The 27,732-nt window shown below is 33.9% G+C and overlaps 1 long non-coding RNA gene and 1 pseudogene across 4 annotated transcripts in view; both read right to left on the reverse strand.

Annotated features, from left to right (window-relative positions):
- Window positions 1–27,732, reverse strand: part of LOC148109352 (uncharacterized) — a 172,066-nt gene that overhangs the window by 123,203 nt on the left and 21,131 nt on the right. For all 4 annotated transcript variants that reach the window (XR_015725932.1, XR_015725931.1, XR_015725933.1 and 1 more), the window contains 3 exons: window positions 24,834–24,914; window positions 23,838–23,935; window positions 23,524–23,653 (listed from right to left, as the gene is read on the reverse strand). This is a non-coding gene — a long non-coding RNA (uncharacterized LOC148109352). The remainder of the gene's footprint in view (window positions 1–23,523; window positions 23,654–23,837; window positions 23,936–24,833; window positions 24,915–27,732) is intronic.
- LOC123801009 (AP-3 complex subunit sigma-1-like) lies at window positions 26,397–27,706 on the reverse strand (annotated as a pseudogene).

Raw genomic sequence — 27,732 nt, forward strand, 5'->3', positions numbered from 1 at the left:
GTGTGTATTTGTAACTTAGATTCTATTAGCATATTATTCTTTGCCTGAATGAGTACGGGAAGATAGTGTTTTCTGGGTGTGTGTGCGTGTGTGTGTGTGTGTGTATTTATCTACTTTTTATTTATATTCACTTTCCTTCTGGAATGAATATATATATAAAAGTTATATCTATGTATACATATTCATATATTATGTATCTATGAATATATACATGTATAAATATATACATATATGTGAAATGCAGATGTATATACATATAGATTATATATACATGTAAAATATATATTTATGTATAAATATATAGTTATCTAAATATATATATTTACATATAAATAAGATGTAGATCCTTAAACAATGCATATTTGATTTAATTGGGTGAAAATTATATAAGGCATGCATTTTAAAATTCACCAAACAGTAGCAGATTATAATACAAACAATAAAGCCTTGATTTGATGTGGTAGTAAATCTTCTCAAGGAAGCTGCATTATCTTAAGCAGACTTCTTATAATGGTTTTAGAATATCCAGGTCTAAACATGGTACTTTGGAGAGAGAACTTTGGAATTTGATAAGGCCCCATCTGGTTTTTAATATTTTGGATATTATTTGTCATTGAAGTCAACTTTTGTCTTTTTCATATGTGCTACAAGAGAGGCAGAGAAACAGCATCCTGAGAAAAATTCAGAAAACTAACAGTTATGGGCAAGGAGAAAATACAGAAGAAATGAGATGGAAATGTAACAAATCAAGTTGGTAAGAGACACTCCTGACTTTATTGATTCCTAGATTCTATTCTAGATTGAAAAATATCATTTTCTTTTCTGTAGATCATATTTTATTTAATAAGAGCCTATTGCTTCTTTCCTTCCAATTTTTGCTCACAAGATCTTTTGAAATTTATTATTTCAAAAGAATGTATCTCTTCTCTTCCTTTCCCTCCCTCTAGACAGTGCCTCACATTCCTTTGTAATATTATAGTTTTTGTAAAAGGGAACATAATTATTTTTATCATCCTCCAGCTTCCCTAGTCAATAATGGGGAACTCATAATCCAGTCTGAAATATTCATTCCAGTACTATACATATATGTATACATATACACACACACACATATATATATGAACAATACTGAAATATTCATTCCAGTACTATACATATATGTATGTATGATATATATATATCAAATATGTATATGTATATATATGAACAATACCATAATATTACTGAAGTGAGTATTGAGATAGGGTTTAGTTATCTAATTTATATTTATTTTACTGACAAGGAGGATTCCGTTTTACTTATGACCTACCAGTTAGTGCAAATATCTAAAAATACTGAGATTATTCTCATACTTGATATATCCCCACAGGGATAGGATTTCTGAGTTCTCAAAATCACTATTAGTACATTTCTATTCATATAAATACTGTTTTTAATTATTTTCTCCCAATGAATTCTGTCAACAGAACCTACTTATATTGTAGTTTAGGGCAGAAATCCAATAATCATTGTGTGTACATGGTATTTAGTAGCACTGAATGTCCATTTACATTCTGTAAAGAAAAATAAAAGGAAACTATATATGTTAGAGCTACATACTATATATAACTTTATATACTTTATATACTATATATACTATATATGTATATACATATATATATAATCTTTTTATTGGGAACTTTTATATTTCATTCAGATTTTACATTTTAGTTATTATTTATGTTATTTTTTTCTCCTCTAAAATTCCACTTTTAGTTCTATTGACACAACAAAGTTTTGATTATTACTGGCTTTCAGTCACATTATTATTGTTGAAACACTTATCATTTATGACTTAAAATAGTTTATTCTTCAGGGCAGCTGGGTGGCTCAGATGGTTAAGCTGCTGCCTTTGGCTCAGGTCATGATCTCCAGGTCCTGGGATCCAGCCGGAATTAGGCTCCCTGCTCAGCAAGGGAGTCTGCTTCTCCCTCCCCTTCTGCCTTTCCCACCTCAAGCTTGCTTGGTCTCAAATGAATAAATAAGATCATTTAAAAAATAGTTTATTTTTCATTGAGGTACTTCTAGTAATATTCATAAAGGTTATTTTAAGGAACCTCAGGTGACTGTTGACTTCCCTGGATTTTATTTCTGGAATTAAATAGCTACTTTAATTATAACAGTTCAGGTAGGAAACATTTATCAAAGTACTGCTTGTTGAGATGTAAAGGACAGTTAACAAAGAACTCAGAACAATTTAAAGGGATTATCAGTTCACTGTATTCATACCATCTACACTCATCACTCACTCTCCCAATCTACCAGCACACAACTCCACTGGTTTGGGGATGTGGATAATATAGACCCACAACTCTGTACTACCCCAAAATATCTTTTCCTTTAGGTTACCAGTGGTTACTTGTTCTCTGATAACCTATCACAGTAACCTGTACGATTTTCTCAAAAGTTAGAACTATAAATACAGAACACAAAGTGCTGATTGCCTGAGGGGAGGAGGGTGAAGGGTTAAGCAAAATGGGAGAAGGGGAGTGGGAGATACAGGCATCCAGTTGTAGAATGAGTAAGTCACAGAAATAAAAAGCAGAGCATAAGGAATATAGTCAATGATATTGTTAATAGCAATGTAATAGGACAGATGGTAGCTATACTCGCGGTGAACATAGCCTAATATACAAACTTGTCAAGTCACTAAGTTGTACATTTGAAACTAATGTAACATTGTGTGTCAACTATGCTAATATAAATATAAAGAAAGAAAATAATAAGAAAAAAGACACATAGACCAATGGAACATAATCAAGAGTTCAAAAAAAAAACCACACCCATACATGTGTGGCCAACTAATATTTGACAAGACAGTCAAGAATTCTCAGTGGGGAAAGGGCGGTCTCTCCAATAAATGGTGCTGGGAAAACTAGATATACATACGCAAAAGAATGAAATTCCCTACCTTACACAACTCACAAAAATTAACTTGAAATGAATAAAAGACTTAAAGGTAACACCCAAAATCATAAAGCTCCTAGAAAAAAACAGGGAAAATGCTTGCTGACATTGGTCTTGGCAATGATTTTTGTGGATATGATACCAAAAATACAAGCATGAAAATAAAAAATTAGTAAGTGGGACTACATCAAACTAACAAGCTTCTGCACAGTGAAAGAAACAATCAACAAAATGAAAAGGCAACATACAGGATAGGAGAAAATATTTGCAAACCATATATCTGATAAAGAGTTAACATACAAAATATTTAAGGAACTCATACAACTCAATAGCAAAAAAATTATCTGACTAAAAACTGGGCAGAGGACTTGAATAGATGTTTTTCCAGAGATGACATACAAATGGCCAAGAAGTAGGTGCTCAACATCACTCATCATCAGGAAAATGCAAATCAAAACACAATGAGATATCAACTTACACCTGGTAGGACCACTATCATCAAACAGACGAGAGATAACAAATACTGACAAGGATGTAGACAAAAGGGAACCCTGGTACACTGTTGATGGGAATGTAAATTGGTACAGCCACCCTGGAAAAGAGTAAAAAGTTCTTCAAAATATAAACTCGTTCTCCAAAAATAAAACTAGATACCTATACTCCCATGTTCACTGAAGCATTATTCACAACAGCAAAGACATGGAAACAATTGATGTGGTCATCAATGGATGAATGTATAAAGAAAAGATGATACATGTAAATATATATTATATATATAAGTCAAGAAGCATGTTTGTGTATGTTTGGGATGGGAAAGGATAACAGAGCTAAAGTCTTGTCGTTCACTGAACAAAGTGAATACATAAGAATAAACTGGAGGGGTACCTAGATGGCTCAGTTGGTTAAGCGTCTGGCTCTTGGATTTGGCTCAGTTATGATCTCAGGGTCGTAGGATCAAGCCCCAGTTAGGCTCTGGGCTCAGCAGGGAGTCTGCTTGAGGATTATCTGTCTCTCTCCCTCTGCCCCTCCCCCACTCACATTCTTGCTCTCTCTCTAAAAGAAATCTTTTAAAAAAGGAATAAAATGGAAAAAATTAAAAACAAAAACAGATTTTCTGGTAACATAAAATCTTAATTAGATTTACATGCATACACATATGTGCACACACCTCTCTCTTCATAGGGGGTTCCTATGAGTTCAACAACAGTACCATATTATTGAGAACATACAATTAAAATTGCTAACAGCCACCTAAAAGATTATTAATCATAAATTCTTGTCTGTACTTTCTTTATATTTAAGAAGGCAGAATTGAAAGCACACTGGAAAATTTAACCCCAGGTTTTATAGTTTACCCAAATATTGTGTTTACCAAGAGTCTGTCTTAGTATAAGTTAAACCAGGAGCCATAAGAGTTAGTATTTAAATCCTTATAGAAGACATATATATAAATATAAAGAGGTATGCATACATGTGTTCCATTGTTAAGAAAAATAAGCATATTACATTAACTAGATAGTTTACATTACGTATAAAATCCCTTATTTTATTGATACTTTTCTGTAAATAGCCTGGTTTGTATTCAAGCACCTGCCTGCCTGTTAAGGTTAGCATCTCAGGGTCTTTGATTCTCTCTGCAACTTTAGTTGTAAAACAAAGTGGGCAATGACTTAGATTCACATGCATATACACATGTGCAGGTGACAGCAATGACTAGATAATGGCTATGTAAACTTTAATATTCTGTTATTTGTGATAAGGTTACATTATTTTGTAAGTTTTCATTTTTGTTTATGTTTTTGGCAGCTTCATTAATGTCATGCTGTACTGTTTATGCTATATTGGTTCTTCACGAGCGTATATTTTGTATTCAAAAATAAATAAGAAACTTGAATGTAAGTGCTAATTCCACAGATATTAGATGAGGTTGTTAAACAGAACGCCATCTATCTATCTATCTATCTATCTATCTATCTATCTATCTATCTATCATCTATCATAGGCAAATATAAATCTTTTTCTGTTTGTAGCTGAATATAAGCACAAAACATTTCAATTAGAAAATGTATTATGTAAGTTCTTGGTTCATTTTTGTTTTCTTTTCCCTTTATTCTTAGTCATTCTATTATCACTTTTTCTTTGCAAATATTGTTTTACATATCTGTTCTGACCATATGTGTGGCTTAGCTCCTTCCTGATTGCTAAGCAGAGCGATTCTGCCTTTCTTAAAAATAGCCACTAAAAATGAAACTTTCTAAGTAATTGCCTAATGGTAGTTGTGTTGGTAAAGTTGAAAATGTTATGATAACTTTAAAAGAAAAGTCAGGAAGCTTATACAACAGAGTATATTTTACAGTTGAACTGCTTTCTTGCAAAATCTATTATAAATCCTTAGAGTAAAGGCCAAACTGCCTCTACTTGAATTCAAATGTATTTGAGGTAAAAATGCAAAAAATCCCTCAACAGACAAATATAAAAGTGATTAAAAAATGCCTCACAGAAAAATAAAGTATTTTTATTTTTTTATACTTTATTTACTCAGGTGATTAGAATTTGACACATTTATGTATAAGCAAATACTTATTGCCTATGTATCCTTTTAAATAGGCTTTTGGTCATGTTTAACACTACATAACTGGATGCTACCAGCCATGGCAACTAAAGTTGTATAAATTATCCAAATACAGTGTTTTGTTTTGTGTTTTTTTTTTTTTTGCCAATTTAAGGCAAAATGTAAAACACATTCCTGTTGTCTTCAATATTAAATCTACATTCCCCTATCTAATTTTCCAGAAAACTCCAAATCGGTTTACTTTGTCTTTATACCATACTCTGCCTCAATACTGCAACTCAGATCAATCTTGTGTTGTGACCCCTTAAAACTGATATGCTTATTTCAACCTTTTATTCTTGATGAAGAGTTATAGAGAAGGTTTCCACTATTGTGGAATTTATAATCTAATAGGGTTGTTCAACCACTACACAAACACATAGGCAGGATAATTTTAGATAATGACAACTTCTATGAACAAAACTAAGTCAGTGATGTGGTGACAAATTAAATGGGGGGAGGGGTGGTGAGGATTCTTTTTGATAATGGTCTGAACTATCCTTTCAGAAAAGATGCTGAAATGGTATCTACATGATTTCAAGAAGGTGCTCGTATTAAGATCTGAAAGAAAAGCTTTCAAGAGCACAGAAGAGCTCGTCTTATATCTTGTTCAAACTATACTTCCCACGTCGTCAGTGGAAATCTACTGTGATTAAACACAGGAGGTCAGGGGACCCCTATATAAAATGAAGTCAGAGCGCATGAAGGGGCTGGCTCACGTGGAGCCTTCTACCGCATGGTGAAGGCAGCTCACTTTGACGTCCAGAATAAAGAAAAGTCTTAGAGAGTGACCTAATCTGACTTAAGTTTTTATAAAGATTATTCTAGCACCAAAAAAAGAAACAGGGAGGCAGAGAGGAGGGAAGAGATAGAGGATTATAGCAAGTTATGAATGCAAGTAGAAAGAGGAGCAAAAATCTATTAGAGTTTTCCAAGTGGGAAACAACAGTGGCTTGAATTAGATGACAGCAGGGGAGAGAGTGAGGAAGTGAACATGTTATAGATATTCATGTTTAGATGTACGGTTAGAAGAAATTGCTTTAGGACTGCAAGTGATAGAAAAATGGATGGGAGAAAGCCAAGATTTTTGGCTTGAAATATTGGATCAGTGGTTGTACGATTTGCTCACATTTAGAAACATAACTAGAGGTGTTAAAGTTTGAGTATGGGGTTTAACTAGACCCTGGAGATCACTCCATTTTTGAAAATAATATTTGAGAAACCACATACATGGCATTTATATCCATAGCTCTTTATTAGTTAAGCTAGGAAAGGATTACAGTTAAAGACAGGAACTCGAAGATCAAACTGTGCAGTCCCTTGAGCATCACGTGGCTTTGCTGGAAAGGAGCCAGCAGCTGACACGGAGTTGGGAGGTAAGCCAAAAGAACACGTGAACTAGTTAAAAAAAAATTAAGAAGAATGAAGTGGTGAATTGTAGTAAATGCTTTCATGGAAGCCAGTAAAAGAAAGACTAAAAAGGAATTAATGATTTGAGGCTGCCTTCTTTCTTGGAATAACCCTCTTCTCTATTTTATATCAATTTAAATGATTCATCCTTCAAAACATTGTAAGGTGCACACTGCCTTCATTGACCACTTTGGCTTAATGCAAGGAAAAAGTACTGGAGCTTGTTAAAGAACATCTCACAATCCTTTACCTCATAAATTTGTTGAAGAAAAACTTTTCCTTAGGTTAGAAGTGAATAGGCAAATTTTATTTTTTTACATAAGTATGTAGACAAAAAACCAAGATAGAATTTCTCAATTTATCTGCTTAAAATATGAAGTTGGGCCATTTATATAAGATTCAGTTACCAAAAAAACAAACAAAAAAAAAACCAAACCAAAACAAAAAAAACGATTAATGAAGTCTTAAGTAGTAAGTTAATTATCACTATACCAGTTTGTTTATTGAAACTTTGGTAATTAATTGAATTGCCTACAAAAAACAATCTAACAAACTGAACTTTTATTAACAATCATACTGTGAGTAAATTCAATTACCAGTAACAATTACATAAAGGAAGCTTTTCAGTAGTTAGAGCCTCAGGACTAAGATTATATGCCATATATGATAAAACAAAACTTTAATAGCTTAAAGGAAAAAATTATTTTTGGCAATATTGCATATATACAGTGTTGAAAATCTTTCAGTAGTCACACCAAGAACAACTGTATAAACTAAAAAACATTTTTTTTTTAAGATTTTATTTATTTATTCAACAGAGATAGAGACAGCTAGCGAGAGAGGGAACACAAGCAGGGGGAGTGGGAGAGGAAGAAGCAGGCTCATAGCAGAGGAGCCTGATGTGGGGCTCGATCCCATAACGCCGGGATCATGCCCTGAGCTGAAGGCAGACGCTTAACCGCTGTGCCACCCAGGCGCCCCACTAAAAAACACTTTTAATGCACAGTTGAGATTGAAATAATTATTTTTTTATAGTCCAAGAGCTAGGGAGGGGGGGAAGTAGAGAAAGAGGGAGAGAGAGAATGAAACAGAGTAACAATGTTCAGATGATGCCGACTGCATGGCCCTTCATGAAAATGTTTGCTGATTTCAACAGCTAAGAGGCTGAAATTTTATAGTCAAGATGAAAGGAGATCAAGCTTTAGGCGAATGGCAGAGTGTGAGACCTGAGACTATCTGAAGCAAGAACCTGGATCTCTGAAAAACTGTACTTCAGAAAATTATGCAGAAGAAAATATCTCACTAAATGGCAAAAAGAGACAAACATCAAGTTCTTCTGTCTTTCTCAGGGCTTTATTTAAAGAAAAATAAAGACTTTCATGAATTTATACATATATAGTTACACCACCCCACATACCACACACGCAGACACGCAGTCCTGAAACTGACATAGGTTTGTAATTTAAGCTATTCTATCTGCATAGTCTGAAATATTTCAACTTGAGAACTTAATATGATGGGTTTCTGGAATGGAAGAGAGCAAGATACTAAGTTGAAATACCAATATTCTGGGGTGCCTGCTTGGCTAAGTTGCTTAAGTGTTAGACTCTTGGCTTCAGTCAGGTCATGATTTCAGGGGTCACAGGATGGAGCCCATGTCGTGCTCCACACTCAGCCGGGAGTCTGCTTGAAGATTCAATTCCTCTGCCTCTCCCCCTAACTCATGCTTGTTCTCACACACAGTCTCTCTCTCAAATAAATAAATAAGTAAGTAAATAAATAAATAAATAAATAAATAAATAAATAAATCTTTTAACAAAGAAGAGAGATACCAATATTCCTTGATGGCAAGAACTTAGATTAAAACGCAAGAATTCCTGTAGGTAAAAACTCAGAAAACACTAACTCAAAATCCCAAATTACTGCATACATGAGGAAACAAAAAGTCATCACAAGACGACCTACCAAAACAAGAAAAGAAATATCGGATACTCATATAGATAAAATTAACATGTTAACATAAAATAAACTCATCAGAGTTATAGAGTTTGAAGGTACAGTATTAGTTGGGAAGGGAGTACAAATATTAATTAACTTTAAAGATTAATCTGTAGGCGTACTAGCATTTTAAAGACAACCATTTAAGAATTATTGAATATATAGATACAGATGGATATAGACATTCCCAACAGAAGGATATGAAATTGTATTTAAAAATAAAATTGAACCAAACCAAAACAAGACAATATAGATGAAAATCATTGAAAAATAAGGTAATGAGAATGTAAAAATTACTAGGAAATAAAAATCTAAGCACGTCAGTATCACAGTATAAGAAAATGATATAAACATGCTAAAAATGCGAAACATACCAACAGAAAACATGACCTAGGGCCTATACTTTGGCCATGTTAGACTGCACACTCTTAAAATACAATGAGATCCTTCACTTTTGTTTTTACCCCCAAACTAAGGGAAATTTCTGAAAGTGACTCAGGGAAAGGTACAATGACCTAAAATTAGAACAGAGAACAAAATATTTTTTTAAAGATTTTATTTATTCATTTGACAGAGAGAGAGAGAGAGAGAGAGCACAAGTAGGAAGAAACAGGCAGAGGGAGAGGGAGAAGCAGGCTCCCCGCTGAGCAGACAGCCCAACGCAGGGCTCTATCCCAGAACCCTGGGGTCATGACCTGAGCTGAAGGCAGACGCTTAACCGACAGAGCCACTCAGGCGCCCCAGAACAGAAAACAATAAATAGTATATAATGCAAAAGTAGGATAGACTGAAAAGCAAATGATAGTACAAGCACTGACATCTCAAGTCTGGAGTTCAATCTGCTACAAAGTGGAGGGATATGGATCTTAGCACCTAACTTAAATCTTGGATGTTTGGATGGGAATAAGATGGTCTTAGGTCAGCAACAGCCCTTGGTAACCAGCAGAATCCAGTGGAAAATCACCCTGGAGGAAAGCTTCCCCAACTGAAGCCTTCCAAATATTGAAAGAATAAAATATAAAAATACGGCGTTTTAATAAAATATTACAAAACAAGAAACAATACAAGAAATACAAGAAAATAAGCCACATCAGTTGAATTCACAAAGTCAAAATCAACAACAGAAACCAAATAACTCTGACACTGGAAATAAAAGATCCAGAAAACAACTGTTTGAAATGTTTAAAGTAATAAAATGTAGGCAAAAATGAGCAAGAAAAATGAAACTTACCAAAATTGCCAAGCTGACTCAGATCTAAATAGAAATGTTTTAAATGAAGAATAAATTTGTTAAAATTATTAATAGGTAGTCTAAACAGCAGACCCAACACTGCTGAAAGGATATTAGTAAAACAGAAAGCAGATCTGAAGAAATTATCCTACAGGAAGATTTGGTACAAAGGTCAAAACCCTGAAGATCATAATAACATACAGCACAGTTTTAGTCAGTCTCCCAGACCTAGACCTAAAGAAACTGTAGAAAAGGCAATATTTGCAGAAAAATGACTGAAAATGTTCCGTAACTGATGAAGACATGAATTCATAAATACAAAAGGCACAATATATCAAACATGAAATATAAAGAAATCTGCAAATAGATTATTATAGTAAAGTTTGGACGCCTTACAGACAAAAATAAGCTCTTACCACAAGTCAAAGATTTAAAAAAAAGATCTACAAAGTAGTAATATTTTATTCTATAAACAGAATTCTCAAAAGTAACAATGGAAGCTATAAAAGAGAATAATAATACCCTCATGTTTGCTGAAAGGAAACAGACAATCTGGAATCCAAAATTTTCTGTTTACTTAGAAAAACAAACATTTGTGTGTGAAATAAGGACATTTATGTACAAATAGAAACATAAATGATCATTAAGAGGCATTTACTAAGTGAATGTCTAAAAGATGTGCTTACTGAAGAAAAAAATGAACCTACAAATAGTTTTGACTTAAAAGAAAAATTCTGAGCAAAGAAATGAATAAACATGTAAGCAATTCCAAAAGATAAGTGTGCAAAAAAATCTGTGTACATAAACACCTTATCAATTTATTAGGTTAAAAGAGATATGATATATAAATTGGACAAAAACAATATGCAAATTAATATGTAAATTGAAAGGCATACATTTTCTTAAGACTGCATTTGATTTTGAAATACTTTTATACTTTTAAAAAGTATTTTACTGGCATATATTTCCTTATTCCTTCTACTTTCAGTAAGTCTGAAAGTAGATATGTAAATTAGGATACAGTTTTTACAGTTCTCCCTTCTTGCATATTCAGGAAAGCATTAAAATATTAATTGATTTCAGACTTTGTTAAAACTACAACATAAAATAAAAAAGTGAATCATTAAAAATAAAATGTGAGAATAACTGGAAATCAGTAGAGAAACAGAATATTAAAAATGAATATAATAAAAAATAATTGAAATAACAGAAACAGAAGGCACAAATTAAGAGACTACAAATAAGTGGAAATTTATTAATTATAATTATTTCTAAAGTGAAAAAAGTCACTCTTCAAAGACAGAGGCAAATAACAACAAAAACTCCATCTGGCTGCAGTTTAAAAGAGACAGAATTAAAGAAAAAGGACCCAGCCAGACTTATTAAAAGTAGGAATGAGGAAATTTATGTGAGTAAAATATACATAAAAAAAATAACAGTGACTTAAAAAAAAAGGTATTGTTAGGAAAATCATGCTCTTTAAAACATCAAAAGTTTCAATACAACAAAAATAATAGTTATTCTGAATTTGTATGTACTTAGTATGATAATCTCAAAATGTATAAATGTAAATCTACTGGAACCACAGGAAGAAATAGTTAATTCCACCATAATGTAGGAGATTCCAATACACCATTCAAAATTATCAACAGGTAAAATATAAAAATTTACCTTGCATTAAAAAATACACATTCTTATTAATTTCTCTCTCTTTTTTTTTTTTTTTTTAAAGTTTTACTTCTTCCTTGCCAAACTGAATGCCCTTTATTTCTTTTTGTTGTTTGATTGCTATGGCTCGGACTTCCACTACCATGTTGAAAAAAAATGAAAGTGGTGAGAGTGGACATCCCTGTCTGGTTCCTGATTGTACAGAAAAAGCTCTCAGTTTTTCCCCACGGAGGATGATCTTAGCTGTGTGTTTTTCATATACGGCTTCTATTATGTTGAGGTATGTTCCTGTAAACCTACTTTTTTGAAGGCTGTTATCATGAATGGATGATGTACTTTATCATTTCCTGCATCTATTGAAATGATCATATACCACCACCTTATTAATGTGGTGTATCCTGTTGATCGATTTGTGAATATTGAATCACCCTTGCAACCAAGGAATAAATTCCACTTGATTGTGGTGAATGATTTTGTTAATGTGTTGTTGGGTTCAGTTTGCTAGTATTTTATTGAGAATTTTTATATCTATGTTCATTAGAGATATTCACCTATAATTCTCTTTTTTAATGGTATCTTTATCTAGTTTTGGCAGGAGGGTAATCCTGGCATCATAGAATGAAGTTTTCCTTTCTTTTCTATTTCTTGGAATAGTTTGAGGAGAATGGGTACTAACTCTTCTTTAAAATGTTTGGTAGAATTCGCCCGGGCATCAGGGAAATACAAATCAAAACCACAATGAGATACCATCTCACACCAGTTAGAATGGCTAAAATTAACAAAACAGGAAACAACAAGTGTTGGCGAGGATGTACAGAAAAGGGAACCCTCTTAAGGGAATGCAAGCTGGTACAGCCACTCTGGAAAATAGTATGGAGGTTCCTCAAGATGTTAAAAATAGAGCTACCCTACAACCCAGCAATTGCACTACTAGGTATTTACCACAAAGATACAGATGTAGTGAAAAGAAGGGGCACATGTACCCCAATGTTCATAACAGCAATGTCCACAATGGCCAAACTGTGGAAGGAGCAAGATGCCCTTCAACAGATGAATGGATAAAGAAGATGTGGTACATATATACAATGGAATATCTATTCAGCCATCAGAAAGGATGAATACCCACCATTTGCATCGACATGGATGGAATGGAGGGGATTAGGGTAAGGGGGATAAGTAGAGCAGAGAAAGACAATTATCATATGGTTTCACACATAGGTGGAACATAAGGAATAGCACGGAGGACCATAGGTGAAGGGAGAGAAAACTGAGGGGGAGAAATCAGAGAGGGAGATAAACCATGAGAGACTATGGACTCTGGGAAACAAATAGAGGGTTTCAGAGGGGAGGGGGGTGGGGGGATGGAGTAGCCGGGTGATGGGTATTGAGGAGAGCATGTGTTGTGATGAGCCCTGGGGTTAAACACAACTAATGAATCACTGAACATTATCTTAAAAATTAATTCTGTACTTTACAGGACCAAACTGCACATTAAAAAAAAAAAGAATTCGCCTGTGAAGCCATCTGGTCCTGGACTTTTGTTTGTTGAGAGTTTTTTGATACTGATTCAATTTTTTTTTTGCTGGTTATTGATATGTTCAAGTTTTCTATTTCTTCTTGTTTCAGTTTTGGTAGTTTATATGTTTCCAGGAATTTATCCACTTCCTCTGGATTGTCCAGTTTGTTGGCATATAGTTTTTCATAATATTCTCTTATCATTGTTTATATTGTCGTGGTATTGTTTCTTATTTGTCCTCTCTTCCATGTGTGATTTTATTTATTTGGGTCCTTTCTCTTTTCTTTTTGATAAGTCTGACTAGAGGTTTATCCATTTCATTAATTGCTTCAAAGAACGAGCTCCTTGTTTCATTAATCTGTTCTATTGTTTTTTTGTGTTTTTTGTTTTGTTTCTTTTTTTAGTTTCAATTTCATTTATTTCTGCTCAATGTTTATTATTTCTGTCTTTCTGCTGGTTTAGGCTTTGTTTTTGTTCTTTTTCTAGCTTCTTTAGGTACAAGATTAGGTTATTTGAGATTTTTCTTTCTTCTTAAGATAGGCCTGTATTGCTATATACTTCCCTCTTAGGACTGCTTTTGCTGAATCCCAAAGGTTTTGGACTGAGTGTTTTCATTCTCATTTGTTTCCATGTATTTTTTTTTTATTTCTTCTTGGATTTCTTAGTTGACCCACTCATTGTTTAATAGCATGTTTTTTAACCTCCATGTATTTGTTGTCTTTCCAGACTTTTTCTTGTGGTTGATTTCTAGTTTCATAGAATTGTGGTCAGAAAGAGTGGAAAGCAAACTGGTGCAGCCACTGTGGAAAACAGTACAGTGTTTACTCCAAAAGTTAAAAATAGAATTAGTGTATAATCCAGTAATTCCACTATTGAATATTTATACAAAGAATACAAAAACACTAATTAAAAAAGATATATGTAACCCTATGTTTACGGCAGCATTGTTACGATATATATATACACACACACACACACACACATCTCACCTCTTTATCCATTCATCTATCCATGGACATTACAACTGCTTCCATAATTTGCCTATATATATATATATATATATATATATATATCACACACATACATACACACACACAATGGAATATTACTTAGCCATGAAAAAGAATGAAATCTTGCCATTCGCAACAACATGGGTGGATCTAGAGATGCTAAGCAAAATAAGTCAGTCAGAGAAAGATAAATACTACATGATTTCACTCACATGTGGAATTTAAGAAATAAAACAAATGAACAAAGGAAAAAAGAGACAAATCGAAAAACAGATCCTTAACTATAAAGAACAAACTTTTGATTACCAAAGAGGGGGTAGTTGGTGAAATACGTGAAGGGGATTAAAAGTACACTGATCATGATGAGCACTGAGTAATGTATAGAATTACTGAATCACTATATTATACACCTAAAACTAATATAACACTGTATGTTAATTGTAATGTAATCAAAATTTTAAAAAGAAATGCAAAAAGGAGTCATTAAGCAAGGCAAATCCCCACAGCATGAAGACCAATTTGTAACATGAACTTAAAGGGAGAATACAGAATGAATTTTAGGTTTCTAAAAAATTTAGTCAACAAGTTGGTGGAAGAAGTCCTAAAGATGGAAAACAAGAAGAATTACGGGGCTCTAAAAAGCTGCAAATTATTACTGGAAACAGACAAGAAAAATCCAAAGTTGACAACGAGTTTATACGTATAGAATCATCACCAGGAAAACAATGGTTAATACTTGTATAAGGCTTCCATTTTACATAAGATTTTAAAATTCAAGGTCTCCAATAATATAGATTTACCTATTAATATTATAACCATTTTAAAGAGAAGGTTGAAGTTTAGATAACTGTTGAAATTCCACCACCATATGCACTTCCGAAATCTACTAAACAGGCTCAGAAATATATGCAAAATCAAAGATGTTAATTTATAAAACATGCTCCTATATTTCTAAAATTTTAAAGTTTTGATTTCCATGCATATAATTACTTCAGTAAAGTTTTAAACTTTTAAATAGTTATAACTTTAATCTTTTTTTTTTATGTGAAAGCCCAGTTCTCCTTATGCTTGGCTACTGTCTATTTTCTCTTTACCACATAATTTTAACAATTCATTTAATATTATCAAAGCTACATTTTCTTTCATTTGTTAATCTTTGACTTGTTTATAGTTACTATTCCCTTACTTTCAGTGTTTCCGTAGTGTGTGTGTGTGTGTGTGGTGGGTGTGTACGTCTGTGGTATATATTCCCTGGGATGTTACATATTTCAAAAAAAGGCATTGTGGAGGTCATCCAGAGTGGAGGAGACACAGATAAATATAAATATGGTAGCAGTAATATTTTTAAGACTAGGATACTACTAAATTATAAATAAACATAGAAGTATAGTCTTTCATTTTATTTGATATAGCCACCATATTTCAGCAGGAATTATATGAAAATTGGCCAGGTATCTTCCACTTTATTACTAAAATTTTTGCATAAAATAATTATTACATAATTTTTATAGTAATTTGTGATTTCAAATAGTACAGTAGAAATGGCTGATTTATTTTTCTTGGTTTGGGGTTTTCTTTTCTAATGATTGTTATTGAAATGGGGGTATTTTCTGAGATACCTAGCTAATTTTCTAGATTTTATTATTTTAAGGAAAAGGCAGATTTCACTGTACTGACAGCAGTTAAAGTAAGAGCATAATCATTGTATATTGTATATTGACAACCATACAAATATTCAACTACTTTTTCCTTAAAAAATTTCCTTAAAGAGAATTTTTTTAAGTATCTGATTGCTGAGATATAAAATATCCAATGCGTTCTGCAAAAATGTTCAATAATTACTGGTAAAATACTGAATTTTATCTGGATTTCTAGAGTTATGAGGAAAAAACCAGTATAAACTGAAATCAAGCTCTATTTGTGTGGTTTTCTTTTCTTTTCTTTTTTTTTTTCCAGTTGTATGAAAATTGCTCCAGATACATTTTCTGGGAATGAGTTTTCAAATTGCAATTTTGGACATATTTCCCCACGCATTCTTAAAATGAATTGAATTGTAGTTCCTCTAAGGACCACTAAATAAATGAAGCCAGTTTATAAATTTTTCAGAAACCCCTCAGAGTCCCAAATACACTTTGTCATTTGTTTTGTCTAAGCTTTTTAATTCTCTTTGAAATAAATAGAAAGAGCAGGGACTGCTCTGCCAAATAGCTCTTGCCATTTTAAATCGTGTGTGTGTGGGGCGGGGGGGGGGGGGGAGGTGTGAACTAGAACAGTTTTTCAAGGGAGTATTTAGAGATAATTAATGAATACTATAATATTTTGAAGAACAAGAATGGAGAAGATTAACAATAAAATGGTATGTGCCAAAACACTGCATAGTAGTACCATAAATATAATCACATAACAGGTTCAAATAATGGAATCCTTTGGTGTACTCTGAGCACTATGCACTTAATTTTCCAACCAATCCAGAGCAGGAGATAGAGGATACTTTGGTTTCAACTTTATTTAAGTATAGGTGGCAATCAAAAACTGAATGATTTTTAAGATGTACAACGTGATGTTTTTATACATGTAAACATTGTGAAATGTTCACCACACACAAGGTAATTAGCATACCCATCACCTCATACAGTTACCATTTTTTGTGTGGGTGGGGAGAACATTTAAGATCTACTCTCAGCAAATTTCAAGTATACAATACAATATTATTAACTATAGTCACACTGTTGTACATTAGATCTCCAGAACTTACTTATCTTGCTTTACTGAAACTCTACCGCTTTGACCAACATCTCCCCATTTGCCCATCCCTCAGCCCCTGGCAACCACCGTGCTACTCTCTGATTCTATGCATTTGACATTTTTTTATTCTACATATAAATGAGATCATGCAGTACTTGTCTCTCTGCATCTGGCTTATTTTCACTTAGCATAATGTCCTCCAGTTTAATCCATGTTGTCCCCCAAACCAGGATTTCATTCTTTTTCAAGGTTGAATAATATTCCCTTGTGTGTATGTATACATTTTACATATATACGTATATACATATATTTTGTGTGTATATGTATATATACACATTGTGTGTATAAAGAAAAATATGATATAGAGACAAAATGTTTTATATACATATATATAAACATATATGTATATGTTTTCACATCTTGGCTATTGTAAATAATGGGAAAATGAACATGTAAGGGCAGATCTCTTTGAGATTATGATTTCATTTCTTTCGGATGTATACCCAGAAGTGGGTCTGCTGGATCATATAATAGTTGTATTTTTAATTGTTTGAGGAAATCTTCATATTCTTTTCCATAACTATACCAATTTACATTGCCATCAACAGTGTACAAGGGTTTCCTTTCCTTCAGATCTTTGCCAATGCTATTTCTCTCATTTTCTGATGGTAGCAATTCTTACAAGTGTGGGGTAATATCTTTTTGTGGTATTGATTTGCATTTCCCTGATAAATCAGTTAAGTTTCATATACCGAGGTTTATCTTTCCACTGCCAGTTTATGGTTACTTTTAACGAAGTTGACAGAAAAGATTACCTTTCTTACCAGTCACTTTTAGGATGTGTAGACTGAGTCTACGGCCATAACACCCTGAACGAGCCCAATCTCATCTGATCTCGGAAGCTAAGCAGGGTCGGGGCTGGTTAGTACTAGAATAGGATGTGTAGACCGAAAATGGAGGAGAAGAAATTCAAAAGTACCACACTGATCCCATATATGGCCTATAGGTACATTCCTCTTATTTTTTGTTAGTCTAGTCATATTAACTCTCTCAAGAAGTTAAAATCTGGTTACTAAGGTAAGATCACTTTTCTTGAAGTGTTATCACAATATTGGAATAAAAACACTTAGTAGAATGTGATATCCTTTAGTATAAATGCAAAATTGGAAGTTTGGATTGAGTCACTAAGATAAGTAGATAAAACGCAAATTTTCATAGAAAATTTTGCAAACTAATTTCACAAATCTAAAATCCCTTCACCTTATTAAAGATATAAAATGGTTAAAAGATTAAATATCAAGAAAGGGCAGAATCAGGGATTTCAAAAGCACTCTTCTCTGAGTACTTCCATTTTGGGTAAGAAGTACCTGACCCAACCTTATAACTAATAAAAGAACCTTCAAAGGGATGGCTAAGAAAGCCTGACATATGTCCTCAAGAGTTAGGCAACTGATGTCTAATTTCAAAATGGAAAAGCTAAAAGCAGAGTTGAGTTTACTTTCAGTTTTGTTCATAGAGCAAAGGAGAGTTTGCTGCTCTATTAGAATCAGCCTATACCAGAGAGCTTGGGGGCAAAGTGATTCTTCGCCTTTAGGCTGATACATTCAAGACAGCTGAACCGAAGTCATTTAAAATCATTGGATAGGGCAGCCAGAAGGGCAACAGGACCACTAAACAGAGTCTATGTGGAGTAAGAAGGCCACTGAAAAACAAAGGACCAAGGCGGAAGCTGCATGCCCAAAGAAAATGAGCCATTTAGGTCATGAACATGTAACTGAGAGATTCTCCTCTCCCTCCCCACACAATCACCAATAAAAATATGCCAAGCTTAAAGAGCATAAGACCACATTCACAGTTCTGCTGAATCAAGAACATTCCTGCCAGATTCCCCATTCTCTGTCTTCCCAACATTTTGACCCTGAGTGGGCAAGATGAGAGAGACCTGGGGGAAACACAAGGCAAGTCAGAAGAAAAAGTTAACCGGACCTCTTTCCCAACAGTAGACCACAGCAAGGGGAGAAATGTAGAGCTGTGATTAAAGGAGGAACTCTTGGTTGCTACATGGTTCCAGATGTCTTTAACGTCTTAATCAAGGCTATTTTTATGCTTTAATACAACTGTACACATATTTATTATGAATGAGCAAAAGAGTATGAAATTGTCTTAATCTAAAGGCAAGAGTAGTTAGGAACCTGGAGGTCACACTTGGCTGCGGGATGTGGTATCACCAGAAAGCAGCAGTGAGACACGGCCACAACCCCCCATCTGCATGTACCATTTTTATTATTAATTTCAGCACTTCCTTTTTAAAAGCCACTACACTCTTTGTAACGAATTTTAGTTCACAAACTCCTACAAAATATATAATGATAACTTTCTTGTTATGACAGTTACATTTGTTTCGCCTAAAGATTATTCGTCAGTTTAGTGAGTTCTTATCCTGAAGCCTTGAGTAAGAATACAAACACTCCCCAATACCTGCAAAAGTAGCTTTGTATCAAAAATTCAATGTAACATACTCTGAGTGTTCTGAGCTAGCTGATTATGGAAAATTGCCTTCTTCTGATGAAGTAATCTGCATCTCGATTTTGTCACCATGGTAAAAACAGCTTCCTCTAAATTGTTTTACAAGGAAATTGGTACTTTGGAAACAATGTCTCTTTTCTTTGGAGAAAAGTACATCTTTGGAAAATGATTTTTTTTCTTTCAAAAAGAACCTGCTGCTCAACATTTCTTAAAATGTATTGTCATTGTTTTTAATTTCCTTTTTCAATTGTTGGTGTGGAAAGATATTTTGGTGTCATAAGGAGTCTATAATGAAAAGAACAGAGCAGATTGTGATCTAAATCAGTAAAAAGTGTTTTTTATATTAAAACACTGATTTTGTATGTTGGAAAGTTTCTGAAAATGAAAAGAATCATTGATTAAGTTGAGTAATAACATATAAAATGTATAATTAAAAAATCTAAATTTTCCTTGTAACAAATATTCACTTTCTTAGCAAGTTTTAGCATTTTTTAGTCTAAAATCATCTGGTAACTTAAGCACCCAAAGAGCTTTTGATTTGGCCAAGGAGGCATAGCCATCTAGGGACAGAATCTGGCCTCCTAAGAAAATGTTGCCTGCTGTTCCCCGTTCCTTGCATCACAATGAGTCCTCTGAGTCATTCTGAGAGTTGAAAGTGAGTGAACAATGAATCTACAAGTAATTTTTAGATCTTACTTTTTAGGCATTTTGCAGCTCAAAATAAGGCAGTATTGTATAGTAAAGAGTTTGGCTTTGAAGTCAGACAGACTTAGACTTGACTATTGGTTCTGCCTCTCACTGACTTTGAGATTTCAGGATTTAATTAACTTTGGGTCTTTGTTTTCTCATAATAGACATTCAGTGAAAGGTACTGACCCAGTAAATGTATAGACAATTGGAATACTGGCATGTGGTTTCTTCTATATGAGAAAAAGAAACACATGTAAAATGTGAAACACAGTGAACAGTGAGATAAAAGCAATATGAAAACAAATATGAAAAGTTAGACAAGACAAGCATAGATTTTTTTAGTGTAGAATGTGACATTTCAAAGAGATTCACAGAGATCACTGAAGTCTTCTGGATTAACTGACACTTGAACTGAATCTTCAACAAACTGAATATTGGAGAAGAGTATCCCAAGTACTTGACTATGCAGCATGCACTGGGCATGGGGTTCAAAGTTTAAATACAATCCCTGTCCTCTAGGGGGGGTTAGGACAGATAAATCAGCAATTATGCTGTAATGAAATGAATCACAGATGTAAGATATGATAAGTGAACAGAGAGGAAACATTGGTTAACTATATGTGTGTGCACGTGTCTGTTGGTGGCAGTGCCCATGTGTAATATAGCAAGAGTGAAGGACTGGTGAATGATGCTGGAGAGCTGAATTAAAATTTATTCTTAGAATCCTATAATTTTTTATAACACTTTTCTTGATTTGTAATTTTATAAGTGTGTAATTGTGTATTTAGCGTCTGTGTTTCCCACTAAAATGTAGGAATCTAATCAGCTCATGTCTGTTACTATTCTGATTTATATTAGCTGAAAACCAATGAAAAGTTTTAAGCCCATCCTTAACTCACCAAACTACTATTAATTTAGTATCACTAAACTATCATTAACTAGCCTGTATTTACATTGAGCAACCATTGGGGAGCTAGGGAAAGAGCTTTTCATCCATGTAGAATGTGCCTGCAGTTCACTCCTTGTGGTAGGACCCTTGGGGAGCCAGCAGAGAGGCACTGATATTTTAACATCTGCCCTCATTTCTCATTCTGAGTTCTCTACTATGCATTTCCCTCAACCTTTATTATCACAGAACCTTCAACCCTGATCTTTTTACGTATCATAGTAGCTGATGATACTGTTAGCCACTTGCTGTATATCGAGGTAGAACTTAACTTCATGTTGTCTCTTTTTTAATGCAAAGTGACCACAAGATATACTGATTGATATTCTGCCCCCTGGGAGAATTTATCTTTTCAATAGGCTTTCAGGAACACTTCTGAGTCCAGCTCAGTAACTCCAGAGCAATTCAATTCTGACTCGTATTAGCATATTAGGAGAGCCATTGGCTGTAACATTTTTCCCTCCTTGGTCATTTCAGAGAATACCCCATGTTGCCATATGTTGAGGGAATAACATTATATAGAAATAGGCCAGTAGAATTCTGAATCATTCGCTTACAAAACTTTCTTCATGTTTTCAGAACACTGGAAACCCTATTTTGGAATACGCCACTTCTAACTGATGAAGTAATGTTGCTGATTGTGCCCAACCGCATGGAATGGTAGTCAGTGTGTATTCATTTCATGATAGGAAGTTCTGCTCACAAGTTTATTTAGTATACCTTGTAGATCAAATCAGGGCAGATATGGAACTTTTTGTCATACAGATAAATAGGAATTTAGAAACCTAGTCATATGTTTTGGTCCTAATCTCTCATGATCTGTTAGCCCCCACCAAAGAATCCTGCCAAAGTGTTTTCATTATCTTTCTCCAGCCTCCACTGGATATTAAGGGCCTTACCTTTGTTTGGGAGAATCAAATACTGATTCTAGGCTGTGCCACCCCAAAATCCCAAAATCTTTCTTGAGTTAAGGTAGCCCATTTCAATAGCACATCATTCACATTATCATCATTGCAGCATTTATAAAATATACTGATGCTCTTTCGCCAATGCATTTATTATTGTTCTTTCATGGAGCAAAATGAGAGAGTTACAGAAGATATATTCCTCTAGTATTTCTAAAAAGTAAGTTTCTACTTAACTTACAATTTGAATTCCAGATTCTTATTCAATGTTCAAGCACAGGTTGCCTGATGCATTTCTAACTGCTTCTTAGTCTCCAGTTTATGACTTTGTGGCTAAACCCTGAAATTAAAAGTTAACCACACTAGGGGCACCTGGGTGGCACAGTCAGTTAGGCGTCAGACTCTTGTTTTCAGCTCAGGTCCTGATCTCAGGGTTGTGAGATCGAGCTCCAGGTTGAGCTCTGCAAAAATGCTTAAGACCCTCTCCCTCTCCCTCTGCCCCCCCATGTACATATACTCTCTTTCTCCCTCTAAAATAAATAAAAAAGAAATCTTAAAACAAAAGTTGACCACACTAAATGAAGATAATATGTTAGAATGTCTTTGTTGCATTTACATTACTGAATGAGAATCTGTAAAACATATCTATGTAATTTTTCTAAATTAAATTTATGGTCTCCTTTATTCATTCTCACCTTAATAAATGACAATATACTGCCCCAGTTTCTCAGACTAGAAGCCTCAGTGTCCTCTACTTTTATCTTACATTCCATTTCATTAGCAAGTCCTACCGACTCTACCTCCAAAAGTTATCCTAAATCCAATCATCTCTTCCCTTCTTGCTTTTAAAGCAAAAATGGTACGCTCTGAACAGCAGTCGGAAGGATCATTTCATGGTGTTCTTTTAGGATTCACAGCACTCCAGTGATTTCCCATACGTACAGAATAAAATCCAAATTTTTACCACGACCTACAGAGCCCTCCATCAACTGGCTCCTGCCTATCTCTTAAGCCGTATTTCCAGTTTTCCCTGTCTTGCAGTCCACTTCAGCAACCTTGCCTTTTGTCTTATTTTTCAAACTTCCCAACATCTTCCCCTTTATCTTCTCCAATCTTTGAGAGCCTATTCATTCACTCATATTTCCTCATCCCTCTGCTCTTTCACATCACTCCAGTCTCTGCTTAAATTTCACTTCAGAAAGGTCTCCCCTGATTATCAATCTGAAAGACCATAGTGATTCTTCCTCACTCTATTCTTACCTATTGCCCTATTTTATTTTTTCCAAGTATTTGTAGCATACCAGTATAATTATTGACTTACTAGTTACAGTTTATTGTGTTCCTCCAGTAGAATGTCCCAAGAGCTCGGATTCCTTTATGTCTATCTCTGCTATATCCTCAGACCGGTGACTGGCACACAGTAGGAGCTCAAGAAAATATCTGTTGAATGACTGAAAAAATGAATGAATAAATAACTATTGTAGTCAAGGACAAATACAAAAAGATTCTGAACCAGGGCAGTGAATATTAGAATGGAAAAGACAGAACACAAAATATTGCACAAAAGGAATTGGTGACTGTGAATGGAAGATATAAAGACAGAGAGAACAATGAAAAATATCTTATATTTTTTACCTATATTTCCAGGAGAGTAATGGTGGCTTTATCCTGGGCATGACAATGTGAGTTATGAATAGATTACCAATTTTCATGTGTGAGATGAAATGGAAGATCTGAGGTTGAAGAAAGATAAAATAGTCAGCTGGGGAGGAAAGAGATTCCTTTCAATAACTCAAAGTTCAGGTAAACCTCTGAAAGCTAATCATTAAAAAAAGCAGGAGAATATTTAATGTGTTCTGTTTACATAAACAACTCAATATATACAGCATGCTCGGTGATAATAACATGTCAAAAGAATGAAACTGTCAATAGAGAAATGGATAGAATAAGAAAAACAGATTTCACAGAAGCAAAACTCAGCAGTATGGGTTCATCACTGCCCAGAAATAAGAAATAATTTGGGGGAATACGAGAAATTTGGCCCCTTGATAGTATTCTCTGCTGTGTGAGGTAGGAATAATTTACTAGGTTTCTTCATGAAATAGATAAAATCTCTCTTGAGGGTATCTGCTTCTCTATTCCTTCATTCCGTGGTCATCAGGCAAGCCTTTGATCAATAATTAATTTTCTTATATAGTTCAAATACCAGGAAGTGAGCTGCTTTAGCTAGAAATGTGATCACTAGAGTAAATTAATATATTGGAAGTTTGATTTATTTATCAATCTCTTGTGAGTTTAGTTAACATCAGCTCAATTTGGGTTGAGAACCTGAAAAATCCAAGTAGTTGAAAATCCAGTTTGTGGACTTTTAAGGATGAATATTTTATCTTGAAAGTTATGAGAGTATTTCTTGAATGCTCAGCCAAGCTATTTAAGTTACTCATACCTAACTTACATTTTCTTCCCTATTTCAACAAATTATCTGACTTTCCACATATTTCAATCATGTAGTAATTGAAGATATTAATTTTGCTTAGAATAATTAATGATTTGTAGAACGACAATGAAAACTCAGATAATGGGTTTTGATAATAGTTTAGAAAGGAAAGGTCATATAATCCAGTAACTTACCATATCCAAGCGAATCTAATTTGATGATATTTAACGATGAACTTTAGTCCTTTTTCTTTTCCCCTTTTCTTTAGTTTTTCCCTGGAAAATAGATGAAAAGGTAAGTGGTTGAATATAATATTAGTATATGCCTAAATTTTCATTATGAATCTTTTGTTCATAGGCTTTCATTATGAACAATGGTTTAGGAATTTTGTCAAAAATCTTTTAGAATTTTGTCTGAAGTGTTATGATTTAAATGCTCATTATACAAATTTATACTTAAAATCTCTAAGTTCCTTAAAATGTATGCTCTATTTATTTTTGAATATCACATAAAAATTAACAAAATATTTAGCACATAACATGTAAAATAATGATTGAATGTTGATGGTGTGAAAACCCTGTGTGTCAAGATTTCTTTGGCTGCAATCAACAGGACCTAACCTTGGCTAACTTAAGCAAAATTAGAAGGATGGGGTTAACTCAATGACTCAAAGGAAAAAACCACAGAGTAAGGAATGAGAAGTAAGTGGAATTGGGCCAGCCTGGCAAACCTCAATATATTTGGCAGCATATTATAAAGGATGTTAAAATAGAGAAATATTGTTAGTTTGCTTTTTATCATCAGTGGTAAATACCTTGGAACATTTCATTTTCAGTCATTTAACCCTATTTTTAAAAATTTTGTTCCTCTGTTAACAATATCTATATTTTAAATCTGTTTATGTTTTGAATAAAATGGTTATAAAAAACAATATCACGTTAAATATGCACCCTATTTGGTCTCGATTACCGGCATTTATGATTTTTAGTTTTTATGTGTTACAAAATGAAATAAATGAGGAGCAAATTACTGTGCAATAGAAAACAGTGATGCAGCTGTGATAAATGTAGGTTGCAAATAGCAGCAATCAATAGTCTAAAGGAGCCATTTATTAACGTGTAGCAGAAGAAAAGTACTGGATTAGGAAAATAAAAACAATAACTTGCCATTTCCCAAATGGGTTGTAATAAGATAAAATATCAAAAGTAAAATCTCAATCATCACTATTGTTTCTTAAGGGTACAGTTATAAGGACACATCCGTCAAATAACAATAACTAAAAATTAAATGCATAAACTAAAAATTAATAGCAAGTAAGACTATAAAAATTTCCAAAACACATGACAATATATTTTTTTTCTTTTTTAAAGCTTTAGAAGTCTAGTTACCTTGGAGTTTATTTAAACTAAGAGAAAAAGGTCACAATGTTTTCATACAATACATACTTCATTCTTTAAATTACAATTGTGACAAATAACAGCAAGAATTATGGAATGCTGCTCTTGTGATCCCTACAAAACACCAACATCTTGGATTGTACATAATTTAAAGAAATGTCTTAAACACTTTTTGAAACACTGAACAAGAAAAGCAACATTGCACTTCCATACTGATTTTATAAAACTTCTATATAGTACCCTGACTTAAACCCAAGAGCAAAAGTTAAGACTCTCCTCTATTTTGGGTAAACAACTGCATGGTAAACTTGGATGGCTTTTCCCCCTGGATTTTATCTGGAAATGGCCTTTTCAATTTTTTTATTTAAAAGAAGGCAGGTTTGGCACTTTTATACTGATGTCACCAATGTTACTATTTCCTGGGATCTCAGGAACATTCATGTTCTTTATAACTGATACACGTGGGCTGGAGCTCCTACCTCAGACTTCTCCAGTTTATTCTGTGCATCAATTTGTGTAACAATCTCATTCATGTTATACCATTATCCCCCCATCACCATTTCTGCAAGAATGTGAACTTTGTCTACAAGGAAAATTAAATCCAGTTCACCGTAATGTTTCCACAAGTATCTTGAGTTCTAGGGACATTATGAATGATTTTCAGGAGACAGGGAGGGGTGGATTTGGAGGTCAGATCAGGATACACATGGTGAGAGATCCATGAATCTTGGGCTTCTTGTGTGATTGTATTAGATTTTAAATGCCAAGTTCACTTTCTGAAGGACCCACACAGAAGACAAAATATAATGTTGCATAGTGTCTATAAATCAGTTTGTTGTTATATCTCCTAATTAACAATCCTTTTTCAAGGCAATTACATTTTCATCTCTCTTTCATACCAAGTGGTTCCTCTCCCTGATGATTTGCTATCGTCTCCACTGTAGGGCTCACAGAACTTGGAGAGCGGCAGCTTCACATAGTTGTTGAAGATAGGGATCTCCTTGATCCTGGCTGAGCCAGGCCAACACAGTAGGAGCTGGGCGCCGGGGCGGGGGCGGGAGCCTCGCCTCCGGATCTCTCCTGTGATCCTTCCCCAGGCCACATCCCGCAGGTGCCCATATCTTTAAATGGTTGATTTTTGGTAGAGATTGAACATCTGAAACTTCATTACTGAAAGAGACATTTAAATAACCTCCACGTTGCTGTGGCAATAGTTTATGTAAATAATTAAATGCAACAGCATCATAGATACAGTTTGGCATACATATAGATATAGATATAGATATAGATATAGATATAGATATAGATATAATGATATTCAGCCTATAGCTTATTTTGGTGTCATTTCTGTTCTCTTTGATTTAATTTCTCCTCGTTTGGGTCATATCTTCATCCTTCTTTGCTTGTCTGGTAATTTCTGATTGAATGCCAGGTAAAATTCAGTTTTACCTTGTTGAGCACTGAATATTTCTACATACCTAAAAATATTCTTGAGGTTTGATTTCAACCCAGCTGGGTTTACTTGAAGTAGTTCGAACCTTACCTAGGGCCAGAGCAAGTGTTGAGTCTTGGGCTAATCTTATTTCACTACTGAAGAAATACCTTTCTTGGTACTCATTGGCCCAAGATTTGTAACATTTTCTGACCTGTGCGGAACACAAACTACTCATTGCTGTTTGAGCTCTGGAGGTTGTTT

This window comes from Ursus americanus, chromosome 10 (genome assembly GCF_024610735.1).
Source record: "Ursus americanus isolate L20-20 chromosome 10, mUrsAme1.1.p, whole genome shotgun sequence".
Lineage (NCBI taxonomy): Eukaryota > Metazoa > Chordata > Mammalia > Carnivora > Ursidae > Ursus > Ursus americanus.